We start from the raw sequence: 13826 nt of genomic DNA on the forward strand, positions 1-13826 counted from the left end.
GAGCGTCTGCTAAATGCCTAAATTGTATTGTAATTACATGTATTTTTAGCCTTTCATATAAGCCCGCAAGGTCGCCGAGGCTACAGGACAAGAGCCACAGCATCCAGTGATGCTTGTGCGTAAATGGAGTTTTATTTTGTCAGTCCCATTTGGTGCTTACGTTCCCACGAGACCCCAGAGAGACAACAACACATTTACTACAGCAGACCAATTTGGTCCTGCAGGAGGGAGGGAGGGAGGAGTGAGTGAGAGAGAGAAAATGAGAGAAGTATATTTTCACTGTCATTAGCCAGCATGTCATGTCCCCCATATCCCCGCCCTCCAAAACAAAGGAAAGAAAACAAATTAAACCCTTTTTTTCATCTCTCTACCTGCACGTCCCATCACCCCCCCCCCCCCCCCCCCCCCAAAAAAAAAACAAAAACCCTCCTTTTTATCTGACTTTTTATTAGACTTCTCTTCTCTTCTGTCTCATATTTACCTGCTCTCTCTCTCTCTCTCTCTCTCCTCTGCAGAGCATCATCGCCCCCCCCCCTCCAACCAACCTGCTCCCGACCCAGGCTCAGCCAATCCCAGCTCTGGGTGGGCGTGGCTTAGCATGCGGTCGAGTCGGACTCGCGGCAGGAGAGGAGGGGAGAGAGAGAGAGAGAGAGAGAGAGCGAGAGAGAGAGAGAGAGAGAGCGAGAGAGAGAGAGAGAGAGAGAGAGAGCAGCGCAGCTGAAAGAGATGCTTCCCCAGCCTGGCAGCCTGTAGTTCGGCTGCATGCTCCTGGATGCCCTGGGCTTGACACTGACTGATGGAACATTCACTCCCAGCCAGGAGGAGAGGACTGACTGACTGACTGAGAGAGGCTGTATCTGGACTAAACATTCAGGAACACCCTGAGGGAGAGAGAGAGAGAGGGGTCCACTGGGGGTCCGCAGCATCGTTGCGTCTCCGCTTTTCGGCTTGCGTGCAGCCAGGATTGGATCTTCATTTTTTTAAGGGACATTTATTGTGTCAGTCTTGAAATGATTACGTGGTGGAGGAGGAGGAGACAGATTGATATTTTTCATTGGATTATTAATATTTTTTCCCTCCCTAACCCATTCGTGTGCATGAGTCTCGTTTCTTTTGCAATTAACTGCGACATTGCAAACTCTGGCTATAATTATTATACCCTTCACTTTATTTGAGCCTTTTTCTTCTTATTGCCTGGAAAAGAAGATTTTCAACACATTGGACTGTTTTTGGACTGTTCGTTCACTCAATCCCTCCCACATCAGAGAAGAATTAACGCACCCGACGAGAACGAATTAAGGGAGATCTATTTATCGGCCCAAAGAAAAAGGTCAATCAATAATTTCCAAGCAGCAAAATAAGAAAAGATCAACCCCCTTTGTGTGACTTTCAACTTGTGTGCATCGATCGACGGACGGACGGACGGACGGTCCGAGACAGAACAAACCGAAACGGAGTCTACAGTTCTATCGAAATGTGAGTGAGAGAGAGTGCGGTATAGCCTCTACAGTTCGCTGCTATTATACAGGCTATATTATTGCGAAGATGTCTGGATTATCCCGATCAGCAACACCACCACGGCGTCTCGGCGTCTCATCATCCCGCCTGACCTGATGATGGTGTCCCGTTCAGAAGAGAAGGAGTGAGGGGGGAGAGAGAGAGAGAGAGAGAGAGAAAGAGAGAGAGAGGAGGCACTTTTGTCCCTTTTTTTCTTCTTTTACGCCGACGATCGATCCGGATCGTCAGTCAGTCTGACCCTAATAGTCACACTATATTATTGGATACACGGAGGACACGCACCACCGGGACAGGACCGCAGCCGCCTCGCACCTGGGTGAGCGCGCACACACACACACACACACACACACACACACACACACACACACACACACACACACACACACACACACACACACACACACACGCAGTGTTTCTATATGCATGTGTCTCCCAATTAAATGATATCCCCACATCATCATGTATTGTTTGTAGGCAGCTATACTGACTGTACGTATCATGTATGTTCGTGGCCGCCCGGGCGCATTACGCACGCCCATTGTCACGATTACAGCTGCAGACAATTAATAGCTGCTCAGACAGCAGCGCCGTTGTGGTGAGAGAGTGACCGATATGCCTCTCGGTCACTCACCACAGCCACAGGCACGTTGGGGTGGTCACCCCTGGGTGTATGGATGGATGGATGGATGGACGGACGGATGGACGGACGGACGGATGGATGGATGGATGGATGGATGGATGGATGGATGGATGGATGGATGGATGGACGGACTATATAGTTGGCTGTCAAAGTCGTCGCATCATTCATCACCAGACAGACACCAGGCAGCCGTGTGTGTATATATAGTCTATAGCTGGGCGAGACTCTGAGCGTTTCACATCAAACGGCTGTTTGAACTGACAATTAGGTAATTAAGTGGGTCGACCAATTAGCTCGGTCAGTGGGCGATTTGTTACTTAACTGTCTGTATATATACCCTCAAACTGGCGGGTCCGTCCAAAGGGTGTTTAGAATTGCTTTAGCGTTAATTGAACAAATAATAGGCTACTATTGCAACATGCAGGCGTTCGGACCTGTCTTATAAGGTTTTATAGGTTTGAATGTGGGGAAGTGGCGTGTGCGCGTGTGTGCATGCGCGCATGTGCCCCTCTGCGTGGGGGCACATTAGGGTGACTGCAGCCTTTTCATGTGTGTGTGTGTGTGCGCGTGTGCGGTGTGTGTGTGTGTGTGTGTGTGTGTGTGTGTGTGTGTGTGTGTGTGTGTGTGTGTGTGTGTGCGTACGTGCGTGCGTGCGTACGCGTGTGCCCGGACTGTGCTCCCTCTGCGTGGGGGGCACATTTGGTTGACTGCATGCAGCCTTCTCGTGTGTGTGTGTATGTGTGTGTGTGTGTGTGTGGGTGCGTGCACATCACACGGTTGGATGCCGTTTGACAATTGTTTGGATCATCAGACATGCACAGCATCAGCCCCGGTGTGTCTGTTTGGGACTTGGTGGTGGTTCTGCTGCACACATCTGTTCCAGACAGTCCTCTGAATTATGCATGTCTACAGCCAACACCGTCTCTTAATTCAGGCAACATTCCTAAAAAGAAACCCATGCCCTGCATACCCAAGGAGGGACGGCGGGTGGGGTGGGTCGCATCGGGGGAATTAATATACATCAGGCATTGGAGATTCATGCCTAAAACCGTCCCACTTACTTTATAGTTTCATGCTAATTTATTCCGGGCATGGAAAATAACATCACCCCAGGAAAAAAAAACAGGTTTTATAATAACACCTGGACCAAGAGGTTTACTTTAGTCGACAGGCAGTTGGCCAGATAAAGACAGCCCTGGGCTGTGAATGAATGGAGCACAGGGACAGTTCACTGGGCCCTGGAAGAGATCCCGTAAGTGGCTGGAACTCTGTTTGCTTGTTTGTTTGTTTGGGGAGATGTTGTCACCCCAGTCTTTCACAGAATACCTATATCTTTTGGAGCACTTTACTACTCACTGATTTGAATCTGCTTATTGACTGGAGAGAACCATACTGCTGTAGTGTGTAGTGTGTGTGTGTGTGTGTGTGTGTGTGTGTGTGTGTGTGTGTGTGTGTGTGTGTGTGTGTGTGTGTGTGTGTGCGCGCATGGCGCTGATGTTGGTGGCGTCACCCCAGGACCAAATCAATTCAAACTGTATTTATAATAAAGCACATTTACAACAATCAAAACGTGCCAAAGTGCTGTGCAGGGCGAGAACAAAAAAGACATCAACAACTAAAGTATGCAAGTGCAACAACAACAAAGGTGCAACATCACAGAAGGATAATACGACTATAAACAACTGGCCTAATGGAAGGCAGGTCAACGTGCCTAGTGGTTAGATGACTTTCAGCAGCATAGATATATATACAGTATATACATGAACATAGGGCTGTCCACGACTTAGGCGCGACTCATACTCCTATTTTAGAGCTGAAATTATTCGGCAATACAGCGGTAAAATAGCAGTATGAACATGCCCTAAGGAGCTTTATAGTCGACTAGGATTCGACTAGGAAAGACTTTTTTTACTTTTTATTTTTGTTGTTGTTGTTGTGGGGGCTGGTGAAAGTTACAGGTACGGTGTGTGTGTGATATTAAATGTGAGCTTAGTTTACCATATTCACAGGGATCCGTAATCATATTATTTCAACATATTCAAGGGCCTTTGGAGAGAAATTAAACTCCAGTCACTTCACTGCAGAGGAGTGTGTCCAGCTCGTTAATGTGTCAAGGAAGTTCAATTGTGTTTCTGCAACTGTCAAATAATTCTTCTACAAGTATTCTAACTAATAAAATAACTTTTCCGTGCGTGGCACTCAGCATGTCACCCTATCATTTGGCTCTTGGCTAAAACTAATTGGGGAACCCTTCAACAGAGAATCATTCCGTTTGGGCTGTGGGGGTGCATAAAGGGGAGGCGTCCAAAGGCGTCCTGTGGCATGGAATGAGTTAATTAATGTCTGATTTAACATACCGGTATACTTGCTTGGTTTCTCCCAATTAATCATGATATATAACCTATTTAAAAATAAAAAAAAGTTAATTAGTGTAACTAATTAGGCCAATCTCTAAGTCGACTAAGACATTGGTAGTCGACTAAGACTCATCCGATCGATTATTCGACTAATCGAGGTCAGCCCTTATAAAACATATTTTGAAACCAAAACAAATTCATTGCAGCCCAAACTATAACATAGAACAGCAACAAAGATAGACAAAAGAAGAAAGACAACTCAAAATAGTCACCCAGAAAAACAACAAAACTAAAAAACAATGCCAATGGACTCTCAGGAGGATTCAGTCAGTGTCATTTCATTGGAACGGCTGAGTTCCATGTCATCTCATGCCTGAATTACATTTTCAACATTTAGTGTGTCGACAATGAATTATTTCTCAAATTCCCTTTAACGCACTGCTGGAGTGAATTGCAATGTAACGTTGTTTTAATTTGCATTCTTTAATCTTGTGTACCTGTCCTGAAACACAAACCAATTATGAATTAAAATGTGTAATTACACTATGAAATTACACAGGGTAGGCCTACTATACTCCTTGTTAATTTACCCAGACAGGCCCTGCAGGGCCAAGACAAAAATGAACTAAGTCACTTCAGTGGTTGTGTTCAGCTACGGAGCTGTGTGGTGTGTGCATGCAAATATAGCAGGAGTCACCCACTGGAATTGCAAATGCTAACCTACTTCATTGCAAAGACAAGAAAGAAATATAGGCCTATGTTATGTTAGTAGTTTTTGTCTCCTTTTAGCATATATAACGGGGGGGCGGCGGTGGATCAGGGGTAGAGTGGCCAGATGGGAACCACCGTGAGGTTCCCAGTTCGAACCCGGGATCCCCTAGAGTTCGTGTTTATCACCTTTAGAGCATACGCTGAAGTATTTGCAGCTTTCAACCACGAAAATCCGGCGAAAAATAGTCCGATTTGGTTGTTATGATCAGAAGAACCAGCGGCCATGACAATGCCAAACGAAACCACCCTGCACAGCATGTTGTAGTCTAAACAAACGGCCTGTTCACATGCATTGGCCTCAATTTCCCAGAAGCCCTAGCAGCCCAGAGGATGACTTGATTTCCGGTTTCGTCATCAAAACGCGACGGCCTCGTCACCAGGTCCGGGACAAATCGCCAGCACTCGCCCAGCAGTCTGCCGTCACCCAGGCGGATGCGTGCACGCGGCCTCGCCCTCAGGGCGTCTTACTGGTATATATATACGGTATATATTGTTTTAACTTCCATTGATCCTAGCTGGAACGCAATCAATCGATCGATTGATCCTGCGTGTCCTGTCAATATTCCGCTGCTTGTACAGTATGAGTGAGTGACAAATAAACCCTTCTTGATTCTATAGGACGCAGTGAAAACAGACTTAAACTCCACGTACACAATCATAACAGTCTACGGAGGAGCTACTGTATACTGTACATGGCGTATAGGGTTTACAGGAGAGCGAGAGGTTAACGCCATATACATTACTGTGATATATCTCTGAAGACGTAATTGAATAGCTGATAGAGCTGATAATGCATTTGATGCACACGCAGGGGAAAAAAGAGAGCGAGAGAAAGATCAGAGTGCTACAGTATGAATACATTGCATTTAACCCCTTCTGGGCGGGAACCCCATTTGGTGTTGTAAACATTGTTATAATTTAGCTATTGAAAAATAGCAGATCTACAAGCTCGTAGCTCGCCACCGAGTGGCGCGCTACGAGCTTGTAGGTCTGCTATTTTTGAAAAGTCGTGAAAATGTGGTGCAAATCTTTGAAAATATATTTCAGAGCGAACATTTTTAACTAAAATATTTGCTTCTGGGGGGTCCCTGGAACTACATATTTTGAGATGGTGGTTCCTGGAACAACATATTTTGAGATGGGGGTCCGTGGCCCAATAGAGATAATTCTGGGGGTCCTTGACATTAAAAAGGTTGAGCACAACTGACATAGAAACATGGGTTTTTCAGAAAACTATTAGGATTTAGAAGCCTTATTTTTTAATCGCCATCAGTCCAGAATGGGTTAATGGCAGCGTTGAGTGCATATCCATGAAGGCGTCGCAACCGCGCTGGCACTAAAGAAGGAGATATGAATGAACACCTGAGCCGATGATGGCTATAATGTAGGAAGGAGAGCATCCATTATTGCTCAGATAGTCATCATGTACCGTGGTGGGGAAAAAAGTACTCAATTGGTTTACTTACTGTAGGTATACAAGTATAAACGCAATGCAGTTGTAGAACTACTCCGTTATGAGTAAAAGTCCGGAATTCAAAATGTACCCGAGTAAAAGTACAAAAGTATTGGATCAACATGTACAGTAGGCCTACTTAAAAAGTACCAAAAGTAGAAAGTACACTTCATGCAGAATGTCCCATTTCAAGTTTTCAAATGTATAAAAATCTTTTGAAAGTAGCAGATCTACAAGCTCACAATGCGTCGCATCGTGATGCATAGTGAGCTTGTAGATCGACTATTTTCAAATGGTTTGGTTTAGGCATAGTTTTACTGAGGTTAGGTTTAGGCATAGTTTTACTGAGGTTAGGTTTAGGCATAGTTTTACTGAGGTTAGGTTTAGGCATAGTTTTACTGAGGTTAGGTTTAGGCATAGTTTTTGTGAGGTTATATAACCCCGCCTATTAGTAGTAGCCGGCGCTGTAAAACATGCTTTGGACATGATCCCGATGTTTGCAGTTCGATCCCACCGGTCGTCCCATAACCTTCTGAACTTTCTTTTAAAACAGACAAAAGACACACACACGCCACACAACTCTGCCCCAGCAGTACCACGCATATCTCTGAATCTCTCGAAAGCAGCTTTTATTCCATGAATTTATTTCCTGACGCAAATAGATAAAATCGTTCGGCAAACATAACACTTGCATTGTTACAGCCAAGTGAGTGCAGCGAAAAACGCAGCCGTAGCAGGAATGCCAAGTGGGTAGTCAGTGCGCGCACTCTTCTTCACTTACTGATTTATGGACGTGATATTTATTCAGACTAGATCTGGCTGTGTACAGCAGCATAGTACTGTATATGCACAGTGCTGTACACATGACTGCGGTATAGACTGGTGTGCTGCCTCTTTGAGCTGCAGAGATTAGGGCACAATCTTCAAACTGCAGCCTTCTCTTCATTCTTGAAAGCATTTCTAAGGATTGATTTAGATCTCCGACCACCGTTTCCCGTTGAATTCAAACTATGAGGCATACACGGTTTACACAAGCAAGAGTTTTCAAGGTTTAGGTTCAAGTGTTCAAGTACTTTTGCATACTTCAGCAGAACCTGCAGCTGAGGGGATATTAAAAGAGTGCAATATGTCCATCCTTTTGATACTTTATCTGTACGTTTGGCTTGTTTACTATTGACTTACATTCATTGCAACAATGATACGCACATACAGTAGGATAGGCATACATAAGCTTTTAGCTTCAGCCTATTCCTTCTTGACCACCTTTTTGATTACGTATTACCATTTTGTTCGGAACGGTTCACTCAACTCACGATACGATTCCAATCACCGTTCGTGATACGATTATTCACGATTTTCACAAACACACATATTTCCTAGACAAATGACAGAAAAAATATATATTTTGAGTGGTGCAACCACTCCTATAGACAGCTATGCGTGTGGCTGAGTCTGTCCCTGTGTAAATGTGTCCGAGCACGAAAATGTGTGTGGCTGCCAAGTATATGGAATTTTTTATATATATATATTTGGCTTTCGCCTTTATTTTATATTTTTGTCATGGAGGGACAGACAGTAGGCTGACAGGAAATGGGGAGAAGACATGCAGTAATGGCCGTCGGGATCGGGAGTCGAACCCGCGGCACACTGCCAGGCTGGATTGCCAGCCAAGGTGCCCAGACGGCTATGCCAGCCGCCCGGGCGCAAGTCTATAGACTTTTAACCCATTTTGAGCGGGAACCCCTTTTGGTGTTAGCATTATGTAATGCTTTAGCTATTGAAAAATAGTAGATCTACAAGCTCATAGCGCGCCACCGAGTGGCGCGCTACGAGTGGCGCGCTACGAGTAGCGCGCCACCGAGTGGCGCGCTACGAGCTTGTAGGTCTGCTATTTCTGAAAAATCGAAGAACGACTGACATAGAAACATAGCTTTTTCAGAAAACTGTCAGGATGTAGAAGACATTATTAGAATCTGATCTCAGGTCAAAATGGGTTATTCATGCGCCCCAAAAATCAGCCAAGTCTGTCTACGGACAAAACAGAAATCCGTCCCCCACTTGTGACATCATGTGGCAGCTAAGTCGACCACGATTGTAATTTCTGTATCTGTCACCAGTTCGAATCTATTTTAATCGATTTAGGCTACTATAAATCGTTACATGCCATGTTTTATGGATACTGCACGGTGAAGATGATCGAAAACTAAACTAAACTATCATACTGTATAGACAGTGTATCCTAGGGTGACCAGATCCAAACTGTTCATTTGAGGGACAGAAGTATCGCTTGTGTGGGACAAGTGGGATTGGGGGACCCCGTCCCCACATCACACTTGTCCCACACAAGCGATACTGGAGTACCGGGTTAACAATTTACTACTTTAGTTGCTATTAAATGCCTTGATGTCATATTCGACCGACCATATAGGCCTAATGGCTATCATTTATAAACTCCTCTGGTGTCTCACATTTTGTTTTAAAATCATGCTTTATTTTTATGCTATTTTAACAGGCTATAAAAACACATCTTGCAGGAAGAGACAATGAGAGAGCTTTACAACAGAAGGCCAACTATTAGTGCCTTTGAACACTGATGCCTGCCAGTCACAATGTGGAACATGGTCTCAATGTGAACACTGATGCCTGCCAGTCACAATGTGGAACAGGGTCTCAATGTGAACACTGATGCCTGCCAGTCACAATGTGGAACAGGGTCTCAATGTGAACACTGATGCCTGCCAGTCACAATGTGGGACAGGGTCTCAATGTGAACACTGATGCCTGCCAGTCACAATGTGGAACAGGGTCTCAATGTGAACACTGATGCCTGCCAGTCACAATGTGGGACAGGGTCTCAATGTGAACACTGATGCCTGCCAGTCACAATGTGGGACAGGGTCTCAATGTGAACACTGATGCCTGCCAGTCACAATGTGGAACAGGGTCTCAATGTGAACACTGATGCCTGCCAGTCACAATATGAAACAGGGTCTCAATGTGAACACTGATGCCTGCCAGTCACAATGTGGAACAGGGTCTCAATGTGAACACTGATGCCTGCCAGTCACAATGTGGAACAGGGTCTCAATGTGAACACTGATGCCTGCCAGTCACAATGTGGAACAGGGTCTCAATGTGAACACTGATGCCTGCCAGTCACAATGTGGAACAGGGTCTCAATTTGTGGGACGCCTCTTAGAAATGAGGGACTGTCCCACGCAAAGAGGGACATCTGGTCACCCAGTGTGATATTTTCAAAGCTGCATGGATACAGTGTATCCATAATGGATACACTGTATCCATGCAGCTTTGAAAATGGTGGCAGCGGTGGCCGAACGGTTTGCGGAGCGGTCTTGATACCGGAAGGTCGCCAGTTCGTATCCCCGGACCGGCACGTTAAAATTACCACCGCTGAAGTGCCCTTGAGCAAGGCATTGAACCACTACCATGAAATGTTCTATGAGCAGGGCCTGGCTGTAAACAAGTATCTGATGCTTAGTCCAGTTACCCTGGGTAAATATAGTAACTTTGCTTTGCTTTGCTTTATCCATAATGGATACACTGTATCCATGCAGCTTTGAAAATATCACACTATATACAGTAGCTTTGTTTCTTCAATGTTTCTCCCTTTAGTGAAGACTAGAAAGCACAGGGGGGAATGTAATTTATTAAATTCTAATTAAATGTAACAGTATTGTAGGCATACCGTCTGAAACATGCATTGCTGGCTGTAGCAGTGGTTAACCCATTTTGGGTGGGAACCCCTTTTGGTGTTAGCATTATGTTATGCTTTAGCTATTGAAAAATATCAGATCTACAAGCTCATAGCGCGCCACCGAGTGGCGCGCTATGAGCTTGTAGATCTGCTATTTTTGAAAAATCATGAACATGTGGTGCAAAGCTTTGAATATATATTCTATCAGAGCGAACGTTTTTAACTCATATCTTTGCTTCTGGGAGGTGGTCCCTGAAACAACATATTTTCAGACAATTTCATATATTTGTGGGGGTCCTTGACATGAAATATTGAGAACCACTGATATAGAAACATGAGGTTTTTCAGAAAAAAAGACATTTTTTAAATTTCGACGTCAGGCCTAAATGGGTTAAACACAGAGAAGTAAGTGGTTGTCTTTGTGAGCTACAGGCGTAGGCGTGCAACACCTACAGATATTGATTAGTCACATGGACCGTATTGTCCTCGCACGCGCACGCGCACGCCACACACACACACACACACACACACACACACACACACACACACACACACACACACACACACACACACACACACACACACACACACACACACACACACACACACACACACACCATAACATCTTGGTCATCTTGACACTGCATTGTGGTTCTTTCTAGCGCCGACTGTTCTCAGAACTGCACGCGAGCGTGTTGTGTTCTCTGTGCAGTGCAGCCCGCTCCTGATTGATTATTGATTGTAAGTTTACAGCAAAGGTTTCTCAAAGTGGGTGGCGTGGCACCCTATGGTGCCGCGACGCAAGTCCAGAGGGAGAGAGAGAGATTTACACCCTGTATATATAACCCCACAAAGAGGTAGGAGTGCACACCAATAGTGCTGACCAACCACGGGAGACAAAACTTGAAAAAAGGAAGGAGAGGTCGCACAGCTCGTACGTAGTCACGATGCACGATTCTTTTTATAATAAGACCAACGTTTCGGCAACCAAATGCCTTCTTCAGGGTACCCTGAGGTACCTGAGGTACCCAGGGTACCCTGAGGTACCAAATGCCTTCTTCAGGGTACCCTGAGGTACCTGAGGTACCCAGGGTACCCTGAGGTACCAAATGCCTTCTTCAGGGTACCCTGAGGTACCTGAGGTACCCAGGGTACCCTGAGGTACCAAATGCCTTCTTCAGGGTACCCTGAGGTACCTGAGGTACCCAGGGTACCCTGAGGTACCAAATGCCTTCTTCAGGGTACCCTGAGGTACCTGAGGTACCCAGGGTACCCTGAGGTACCAAATGCCTTCTTCAGGGTACCCTGAGGTACCTGAGGTACCCAGGGTACCCTGAGGTACCAAATGCCTTCTTCAGGGTACCCTGAGGTACCTGAGGTACCCAGGGTACCCTGAGGTACCAAATGCCTTCTTCAGGGTACCCTGAGGTACCTGAGGTACCCAGGGTACCCTGAGGTACCAAATGCCTTCTTCAGGGTACCCTGAGGTACCTGAGGTACCCAGGTTACCCTGAGGTACCAAATGCCTTCTTCAGGGTACCCTGAGGTACCTGAGGTACCCAGGTTACCCTGAGGTACCAAATGCCTTCTTCAGGGTACCCTGAGGTACCAAATGCCTTCTTCAGGGTACCCTGAGGTACCTGAGGTACCCAGGGTACCCTGAGGTACCAAATGCCTTCTTCAGGGTACCCTGAGGTACCTGAGGTACCCAGGGTACCCTGAGGTACCAAATGCCTTCTTCAGCGTACCCTGAGGTACCTGAGGTACTCAGGGTACCCTGAGGTACCAAATGCCTTCTTCAGGGTACCCTGAGGTACCAAATGCCTTCTTCAGGGTACCCTGAGGTACCTGAGGTACCCAGGGTACCCTGAGGTACCAAATGCCTTCTTCAGGGTACCCTGAGGTACCAAATGCCTTCTTCAGGGTACCCTGAGGTACCTGAGGTACCCAGGGTACCCTGAGGTACCAAATGCCTTCTTCAGGGTACCCTGAGGTACCTGAGGTACCCAGGGTACCCTGAGGTACCAAATGCCTTCTTCAGGGTACCCTGAGGAAGGCATTTGGTTGCCGAAACCAAAATGAATTGGACAGCCATGCAGCTATAGTGCTGCACGACTCTGTTTCAGATTAATCGTGCAGCAATAGCGAAGTCCTGCCGTGGATCCCTCTACGGTACCTCTGGGTCACACCTTTAGTTTCTTCTATTGGATCTTTTGTGACTCTGTGTCGTTTATGATATTGGGTTTGATAACGTCTGTGTTTGGAGAAAAAACATGAATATTTTCTCACTCGCTTTGGATACATTATTATTAACCCATTCCGGGCGGGAACCCCTTTTGGTGTTGCATTATGTTATGCTTTAGCTATTGAAAAATAGCAGATCTACAAGCTCATAGCGCGCCACCGAGTGCTGCGCTACGAGCTTGTAGATCTGCTATTTTTGAAGAATCGTGAAAAGTGACATGAAAGTGTTTGAGAACATAGCTTTTTCAAGAAAACAGTCAGGATTTAGAAGACATTTGCAGAATCGTTCCCAGGTCAAAATGGGTCATCAGTTGATGCTTCATATGAGTAAAGTCGCCCCGGCTGATTTGTTTATTTCTGGAACACAGTTCTTGTATGACTTGTTCTATTATCCCATATGGGGGAAATCCCCATGCAGTCATGTGCATTAAATCCTGAGCCATGGGTTCACTTCACACAACTTCACACACTGATTGGAACGGGACACATGCCATGCTGACATTTCAGTCTATACGTGGGAGGTGGAGGTGGCGTGTCTGTGTGTGTGTGTGTGTGTGTGTGTGTGTGTGTGTGCGTGCGTGCGTGCGTGCGTGCGTGCGTGCGTGCGTGCGTGCGTGCGTGTGCGTGTGCGCGCGTGCGTGTGCGCGTGCGTGCGTGTGTGGGCGTGTGTGTGTGGTTTGTTTGGCTTACACATTCAGTTGGGGGTTAGGGGTTAGGATCAGGTAATTAGAGGTTAGATTTAAGGGGTTGGCGTTAAGAGTTGTGGCTGATTTATACTTTGTTGCATGCTAGCATTGAGCTTGTACAGTAGATTGGCTATTTCAGTTAAAATCCATTTAGGGCGGGAACCCCTTTTGGTGTTTTAAACATTATGTTATACTTTAGCTTTTCAAAAATAGCAGATCTACAAGCTCATAGCGAGCCACCGAGTGGCGCGCTATGAGCTTGTAGATCTGCTATTTTTGAAAAGTCGTAAAAATGTGGCGCAAATCTTTGAATATATATTTCAGAGCGAACATTTTTAACTACAATATTGGCTTCTGGGGGGTCCCTGGAACTACATATTTTGAGATGTGGGTCTGTGGCCCAATAGAGATAATTCTGGGGGTCCTTGAAATGAAAAAGTTT

At 45.8% G+C, this 13826-nt stretch overlaps 1 protein-coding gene across 1 annotated transcript in view; it reads left to right on the plus strand.

Annotated features, from left to right (window-relative positions):
- Nucleotides 1-1814: 1814 nt before the first annotated feature.
- The window catches only part of brinp2 (bone morphogenetic protein/retinoic acid inducible neural-specific 2), a gene marked incomplete at its 3' end in the record, with an annotated part of 362351 nt that continues 350339 nt past the window's right edge, over nt 1815-13826 (plus strand). Inside the window, exon 1 of the mRNA XM_079507203.1 lies at nt 1815-1834. The remainder of the gene's footprint in view (nt 1835-13826) is intronic.

The sequence above is a fragment of the Electrona antarctica genome (genome assembly GCF_951216825.1).
Source record: "Electrona antarctica genome assembly, chromosome: 1".
Lineage (NCBI taxonomy): Eukaryota > Metazoa > Chordata > Actinopteri > Myctophiformes > Myctophidae > Electrona > Electrona antarctica.